Consider the following 9,190-nt stretch of genomic DNA (forward strand, 5'->3'; position numbering starts at 1 on the left):
CCCGCGCCATCTCCGGACGTGCCCGATGCGCGCTGACCGTGCCCCCACCCGCGCACCGCACCGCCGTGGCCGCGACCTGCGCCCCTCAACACACCCGCTCCCGTGCGCACCTCTGCATCCGCCGCCCCTCTTTGCACCCGCACCGTGGCTCGCGCCGCTGCCCGCGGTGGCCTCGTCCGTCGCATGCTCCGTGCCGCCGCGCCCCCCGTGCTCTCTTGCCGCGGCCCCTGCTCGCTACTTCGCTGCCGACCACGCGCCACTCCGTCCACGGCCTCGCCTAGCGCAGCCGCTCGCCGCCGCCGTTGCGTCCCGCCTCCGCCTGTGCTGCTCGCGCGCATCATCGCTCCCCTCACCACCTGCGCCACGCTCGCCGTCCTCCCCTGCCCGGCTCCACTCCAGCCTCCTCGCTGGCCACCTGCGTTGCTTCCATTGGCGCCGGCATTTGCCTCCGGCCTAGCCCCGCAGCGCCAATCGGGCGCTCAAATGCGCCCGTAAACCCTCACCCGCACGCCCAAACCCATTAGGCCTCCCCTGGCCTATGACATGGGGGCCCCACACCCCAGAGCGTTTCAAAAAAAAGTAAAAAAAATAATAAATAAAATAATTAATTAACTTACTTAATATTAAATAATTGATTAACTTAATTAATCTTAATTAATTAATTAAAGAGTTAATTAAACTAATTAACATAAACCCTAATCTATCTATACTTATACTAATTACAGACTCCCAAGAAATTACCACGTTAATCAGTAATTAGAAACCGTTCATCTCGTGGGACCAAATTTAAATGTGTAGATCAATCAATATAATTATATCACCATGTCTCAGTTGTAAAACTAGCCGCCACCTATAGATCTATGTATAACCGTTGGACCCGTCCTCATTAATCTCCTTCCTCCTCCTTATCTCTTTATTTTCTCCTTCCTTCCTCTCACGAAACACATCTTCCCTCGACCACAAAAAAGGCCATCTCCTCTGCCACCTCTTTTGATCTCCCTGCCATCCCGATTAATCTTTGTTGCCTCGGCTCAAGGAGGACTGGTTGCCTCTACATCTCCGTGTGCATCTGACGTAGTTATAGCAATGGCAGATCAGATTGAGGTTCAGAGCCTAGACAAAATTGCATTGACGAACTGATGTCCATGAAACAAGGCTCAAGGAGGACTGGTCGCCTCTGCGCCTCCGTGTCCTCTGTTGCTTGGAGTTTGAGTGCATCTGATGCAGTTATAGCAATGGCAGATCAGATTGAGGTTTGGAGCCTGGACAGAATTGCATCGACGAACTGATGGCCATGAAACACACAAGTATGAGTCAAGCGATCAATTAAATCAACCAATGTCGCAGTACCCTAGCAGTAGGCCGTTGCAGCTTGCTGAGAGGAAGGCTTAGGCCTGAGAAAGCAACAACATCAGAGGCCCAATGCCATGGACGTCACGGGCATGGAGGTAACATGGGATTTCTCAAGGCAGCACTGCCGGTTGAACTTGAATATCAAAAGGTTTATAGGAACATGTTGAGGTATGCAGCCATATGTTCTACACTACATAGTAATTTCACCTTTGAATACCATGGCAGATGAACGCGTATATATATATAGCTATGCGAGTCAAGACATAGGTTTTTCTCGCCATGAGCAGCATGGAAAATATATCCCAATCCTTCCCATGATGCTGACCAGCCTTGCTCTGCATCTTGCTCGATAGCGAGATGATCTTGATCCGTATTTCCAGTTCTTCTACAATATTGATAGTAAGATTTTTCTTCTCCACGGCAATGAAAAGCAAGATGTTAGAATTAGGCATGACACATGCGCCTTCCAGATCATAGTATAAGAAACCTAATCCTACTTAGACATGTGCTATTGGCCTATATATACATGTACTAAATTGCAACAACCCGGTCAGAAATATAGTGAAAAAGAAGGCACTAGAAGTGGAATTAACCTGTATTACACGTGTGTTTTATATGTTTCCAGCAGGCGATAATCGATTAGCATGTGCATCAAGTGCATGCATGTCTAGACGTGAATCCATCAGGCATTACATGTGTGTTCTATCTATGTGTGTGCATAAGGCAAGAATTGATTAGAGTGAGCCTCACGTACATGGATTTCTAGAGGGAACAATCCAATGAAAAGTGTTTCCGGTACTTAGCTTGGCTTAGGTACTTGCACGTTCTGCCATCAGCCAAAAGCACCGGCAAAGAGCTACCCGTACAACCGTGTCATGTATTTCAGCAGAGCTAACTTAAGATTCTCACTTGACCAGGTCAGAGACCGAGTCTTTTATGTTTTTCAATATGCTACTTTCATCATTAAGTTCATGTGAACATCCAAACACAAATCTGTCAAATATTTATACGCGAATAAGAAAAAATAGTGACACTATTGCCACAAAATAAACCTCGGTATGGTTATAAAGATAAAATTAGATAACTAGCCCGTGCGAATGCACGGGTTAACGACTAGTTAACTAAAACAGTCAATGACAGGGGGGTCCCACCCATGTTGACCAGTCAAACGTTGATTGATCAATTGGGTCCCTCTGGCCCACCTGTCAGCCACTGGGTAAACTTTTGTGTACACTGTGCTGGGTGTGCCTAGCAATTTAGCATTTATTTTCGAATTAAAAAATTTCAGAATAATATTAAAACTTCGAAAAATCATAGAAAATTAACCGTAGCTCGGATCGAAAAACTTTGTACATGAAAGTTGCTCAGAACGACGAGACGAATCCGAATATGCACCCCTAGCATAGCTAACACGCAACTTTCCCCCTCCAGTTCATCTGTCCAAAAAAGCGAAACACCGGGAATACTTTCTCGGATGTTTTCCCCCTTCACCGGTACCACCTCGTACCGCGTTAGGGCACACCTAGCTTCACGCTTTGTCATGTCATGCATCGTCATGCATTTGTTTGCATTATGTTTATTGTTTCTTCCCCCTCTTCTCTCGCTAGACATTGAGACCGACGCCGCTGCTACCCAGTACAACTACGGTGTTGAGGACCCCTCTCTCTTGTCAGAGCAACCAGGCAAGCACCCCCTTGATCACCAAATATCGCCTACTCTTCTCTCTACTGCTTGCATTAGATTAGTGTAGCCTGCTACTGCTTTCCGTTAATCCTACCCTGATGCATAGCATGTCCTTGCTACTACTGTTGTTACCTTTACCTGCAATCCAAATGCTTAGTATAGGATGCTAGTTTATCATCAGTGGCCCTACATTCTTGTCCGTCTGCCATGCTATACTACATGGCCGTGATCACTTCGGGAGGTGAACACGGGCATATACTACACACTTTACACTGTTACATTACCGGTGATACTGTTTGGAGATGGGGGCTGAAGGGGCAGGTGGCTCCATCCAGGTAGTGGTGGGCCTGAGTTCTCGACGGCCCCCGACTGTTACCTTGAGGTGGAGCGACATGGCAGGTTGAGACCACCTAGGAGAGAGGTGGGCCTGGCCCTGGTCGGTGTCCGTGGTTATTTCAAAATAACACGCTTAACGAGATATTGGTATTTGATCTGAGTCTGGCTACTGGCCTATACGCACTAACCATCTACGCGGGGACAGTTATGGGCACTCGACGTCGTGGTATCAGCCGAAGCCTTCGTCACATCAGCGACTAAGCGGCGCGCGCCGGGTTGGACTGGAATGCCTACTCTTGTATAAGGGAGGCTAGGTCTGCTCACCAGCTGCGTACACAACGTGCAGGTGTGCAATGGGCGATGGGCCCAGACCCCTGCGCCATAGGATTTAGACCGGCGTGCTAACCTCTCTGTTGTGCCTAGGTAGGGCTGCGACGTGTTGATCTTCCGAGGCCGGGCATGACCCAGGAAAGTGTGTCCGGCCAAATGGGATCGAGCGTGTTGGGAAATGTGGTGCACCCCTGCAGGGAAGTTGATCTATTCGAATAGCCGTGTCCCTCGGTAAAAGGACGACCCAGAGTTGTACCTTGACCTTATGACAACTAGAACCGGATACTTAATAAAACACACCCTTCCAAGTGCCCGATACAATCGGTGGTCGCTCTCTCACAGGGCGACAAGGGGAGGATCATCGGCTAGGATTATGCTATGCGACGTTACTTGGTGAACTTACCATCCACTCTCTTCTCCTGCTGCAAGATGGAGGTTACCAGAAGCGTAGTCTTCGATAGGACTAGCTAGCCCCCTCTTATTCTGGCATTCTGCAGTTCAGTCCACTTATGATACCACATATGTAGTGTAGCTCCTTGCTTGCGAGTACTTTGGATGAGTACTCACGGTTGCTTTCCTCCCCCTTTTTCCCCCTTCCTATACTCGATTGCTGCGACCAGACGATGGAGCCCAGGAGCCAGACGCCACTGTCGATGACGACTACTACTACTCGGGAGGTGCCTACTACTACGTGCAGCCCGCTGACGACGACCAGGAGTAGTTTAGGAGGATCCCAGGCAGGAGGCCTGCGCCTCTTTCGATCTGTATCCCAATTTGTGCTAGCCTTCTTAAGGCAAACTTGTTTAACTTATGTCTGTACTCAGATACTGTTGCTTCCACTGACTCGTCTATGTTCGAGCTCTTGTATTCAAACCTTCGAGGCCCCTGGCTTGTAATATGATGCTTGTATGACTTATTTTATTTGTAGAGTTGTGTTGTGATATCTTCCCGTGAGTCCCTGATCTTGATCGTACATGTTTGCGTGTATGATTAGTGTATGATTGAATTGGGGGCGTCACAACAACCCTGATGACAAGCCAAGCAATTGTTTCATACTTTAGTAATCTCAAACCTATAAACTTTCACAATATATGAGCGCGAGCCATGGACATAGCACTATGGGTGGAAAAGAATATGATAATGGGAGTTATGTGGAGAAGACAAAAAAAGAGAAAGTCTCACATCAATGAGGCTAATCAATGGGCTATGGAGATGCCCATCGATTGATGTTAATGCAAGGAGTAGGGATGGCCATGCAACGGATGCACTAGAGCTATAAATGTATGAAAGCTCAACAAAAGAAACTAAGCGGGTGTGCATCCAACTTGCTTGCTCATGAAGACCTAGGGCACTTGAGGAGGCCCATTGTTGGAATATACAAGCCAAGTTCTATAATGAAAAATTCCCACTAGTATATGAAAGTGAAAAAACAAAAGACTCTCTATCATGAAGATTATGGTGCTACTTTGAAGCACAAGTGTGGCAAAGGATAGTAGCATTGTCCCTTCTCTCTTTTTCTCTCTTTTTTGGGCCTTCTCTTCTTTTTTTATGGCCTTTCTCTCCCCTTTTTTTAATTCCTCACTTGGGACAATGCTCTAGAAAATGATGATCATCACACTTCTATTTATTTACAACTCAATGATTACAACTCGATGCTAGAACAAAAGATGACTCTATATGAATGCCTCCGGAGGTGTACCGGGATATGCAATGAACCAAGAGTGACATGTATGAAAGAATTATGAACGGTGGCTTTGCCACAAATACTATGTCAACTACATGATCATGCTAAGCAATATGACAATGATGAATGTGTCATGATAAACGGAATGGTGGAAAGTTGCATGGCAATATATCTTGGAATGGCTATGGAAATGCCATAATAGGTAGGTATGGTGGCTGTTTTGAGGAAGATATAAGGAGGTTTATGTGTGAAAGAGCGTATCATATCACGGGGTTTGGATGCACCGGCGAAGTTTGCACCAACTCTCAATGTGAGAAAGGGCAATGCACGGTACCGAAGAGGATAGCAATGATGGAAGGGTGAGAGTGAGTATAATCCATGGACTCAACATTAGTCATAAATAACTCACATACTTATTGCAAAAATCTACAAGTCATCAAAAACCAAGCACTACGCGCATGCTCCTAGGGGATACATTGGTAGGAAAAGACCATCGCTCATCCCCGACCTCCACTCATAAGGAGGACAATCAAAGAACACCTCATGTTTCAAATTTGTTACATAACGTTTACCATACGTGCATGCTACAGGACTTGCAAACTTCAACACAAGCATTTCTCAAATTCACAACTACTCAACTAGCACGACTTTGATATTATTACCTCCATATCTCAAAACAATCATCAAGCATCAAACTTCTCTTAGTATTCAAAACACTCATAATTTTTTTTACTAATCTTGAATACCTAGCATATTAGGATTATTTAAGAAAATTACCATGCTATTTAAGACTCTCAAAATAATCTAAGTGAAGCATGAGAGATCAATAGTTTCTATAAAACAAATCCACCACCGTGCTCTAAAAGATATAAGTGAAGTACTAGAGCAAAACTATATAACTCAAAAGATATAAGTGAAGCACATAGAGTATTCTAACATATTCCAAATCATGTATGTCTCTCTCAAAAGGTGTGTATAGCAAGTATGACTGTGGTAAACTAAAAATAAAAGACTCAAATCATACAAGATGCTCCAAGCAAAACACATATCATGTGGTGAATAAAAATATAGCTCCAAGTAAAGTTACCGATGGAAGTAGACGAAAGAGGGGATGCCTTCCGGGGAATCCCCAATCTTTTGCTTTTAGGTGTCCTTAGATTATATTGGGGGTGTCATGGGCATCCCCAAGCTTAGGCTCTTGCCACTCCTTGTTCCATAATTCATCAAATCTTTACCCAAAACTTGAAAACTTCACAACACAAAACTTAAAGTAGAAAATCTCGTGAGCTCCGTTAGCGAAAGAAAACAAAAGACCACTTCAAGGTACTGTAATGAAATCATACTTTATTTATATTGGTGTTAAACCTACTCTATTCCAACTTCTCTATGGTTTATAAACTATTTTACTAGTCGTAGATTCATCAAAATAAGCAAACAACACACGAAAAACAGAATCTGTCAAAAACAGAACAGTCTGTAGTAATATGTATCTAGCGCAAGATCTGGAACCCCAAAAAATTCTACAATAAATTTCTGGACGTGAGGAATTTATATATTAATCATCTTCAAAAAGAATTAACTAAATATCACTTTCTAAATAAAAATGGCAGCAGTTCTCGTGAGCGCTAAAGTTTCTGTTTTTTACAGCAAGATAACAAGACTTTCCCCATGTCTTCCCAACGGTTCTACTTGGCACAAACACTAATTAAACATAAAAAGCACAACCAAAACAGAGGCTAGATAGATTATTTATTAATAAACAGGAGCAAAAAGAAAGGAATAAAAATAAAATTGGGTTGCCTCCCAACAAGCACTATCGTTTAACGCCCCTAGCTAGGCATAAAAAGCAAGGATAGATCTAGGTATTGCCATAATAGTAAGATAGATCATTAAAACTCTTTTCATATTCCCTACGTTCGGCAGAAAGTTTTCTTTGAGGCAAGCAAAAGTAATCAAAAGGGCTAAATTTAATGGGACAAAAGTCCCCAAGATCAACCTTGGGAGGTATAGGTTCCTCCTTTGGCCCTTTGTATTGCACAACCAATTCATCATTATAAGTATTCTTTTGACAGAACTTTGTGAGCCTAAACTCAAGAGAATATCCTAGTTCATTATTTCGAATGGCCAAATCATCATTAAGTTCAGAAATTCTATCAAGTAAAACATTGGTAGGAACCCTTTTTATAAGATTTTCATTGAAAGCAACATAGTCTAGGGATTGAAAACGCATTATTTCTTCTTGATCAAAAAGGATAGCCTCTATGGGAGGACGGCAAGCGTCCACCCTATAATGCGCAAAGATTACTTTGGCCTCTTTTATTAGAAATCTGAACTCATGAGCCAAAAAGATCGTAGCGGTACGCTTAACAGAAGAATGCTCAATATTAGAAAATTCTAGGAAAATCCTTTGTATGCAAGGGTGCATGTGCATGAATTGTCTGTCAAGTTCAACTACAAGCTTGGCAATAGAGTCCGCAAGACTACTAGTTCTATGAAGGATAGAACTACCCGTAGAAGGCAAAGCACCGGCACAAGTAAAGAAATCTTGGATAACTCCTTTTCCAATAATATTACCACTACCAATACGGAATTTTTTTGTATGTAAGATAGGGGGTTCTTCAGTAGGAACGTCAGAATTTTTCATTATATTACTATTATCCATATTGACAATAATTTCCCCAATTTCAGACATGATGGTAGAAAGTGCAAAAGGCAAAAAGAGGCAAATAGAGAAAGAGAGGAAGGATAGAGCGAGAGAGGGAGAATAAAATGGCAAGGGTGAAGTGGGGGAGAGGAAAACGAGAGGCAAATGGCAAATAATGTAATGCGGGAGATAAGGGTTGTGATGGGTACTTGGTATGTCGACTTTTGTGTAGACTCCCCGGCAACGACGCCAGAAATGGCTCGTTGTCGGGAGTCAAATCTTGACTTGCGCGAACCTCCCCGGCAACGATGCCAGAAATCTTCTTGCTACCTCTTGAGCACTGCGTTGGATTTCCTTGAAGAGGAAAGGATGATGCAGCAAAGTAGCGTAAGTATTTCCCTTCGTTTTTGAGAACCAAGGTATCAATCCACAAAAGAAATAACTCCTCGCAACCAATGCGATAAGGGGTTGCCAATCCCTTCACGGTCACGTACGAGAGTGAGATCTAATAGATATGATAGAATAATATTTTTGGTACTTTTGTGATAAAGATGAAAAGTAAAATAAAAGCAAAGTAAAAAAGCAAAGGAAATAACTAAGTATTGGAAGATTAATATGATGAAGATAGACCCGAGGGCCATAGGTTTCACTAGTGGCTTCTCTCAAGAGCATAAGTATTTTACGGTGGGTGAACGAATTACTGTAGAGCAATTGACAGAATTGAGCATAGTTATGAGAATATCTAGGTATGATCATGTGTATAGGCATTACATCCGAGACAAGTAGACCGACTCCTGCCTGCATCTACTACTATTACTCCACTCATCGACCGCTATCCAGCATGCATCTAGAGTATTAAGTTCATGAAAACAGAGTAACGCCTTAAGCAAGATGACATGATGTAGAGGGATAAATTCATGCAATATGATAAAAACCCCATCTTGTTATCCTCGATGGCAACAATACAATACGTGCCTTGCTGCCCCAACTGTCACTGGGGAAGGACACTCCAAGATTGAACCCAAAGCTAAGCACTTCTCCCATTGCAAGAAAGATCAATCTAGTAGGCCAAACCAAACTGATAATTTGAAGAGACTTGCAAAGATAACCAATCATAGATAAAAGAATTCAGAGAAGATTCAAATATTGTTCGTAGATAA

Source organism: Triticum dicoccoides, chromosome 7A (assembly GCF_002162155.2).
Source record: "Triticum dicoccoides isolate Atlit2015 ecotype Zavitan chromosome 7A, WEW_v2.0, whole genome shotgun sequence".
Classification (NCBI taxonomy): Eukaryota; Viridiplantae; Streptophyta; class Magnoliopsida; order Poales; family Poaceae; genus Triticum; species Triticum dicoccoides.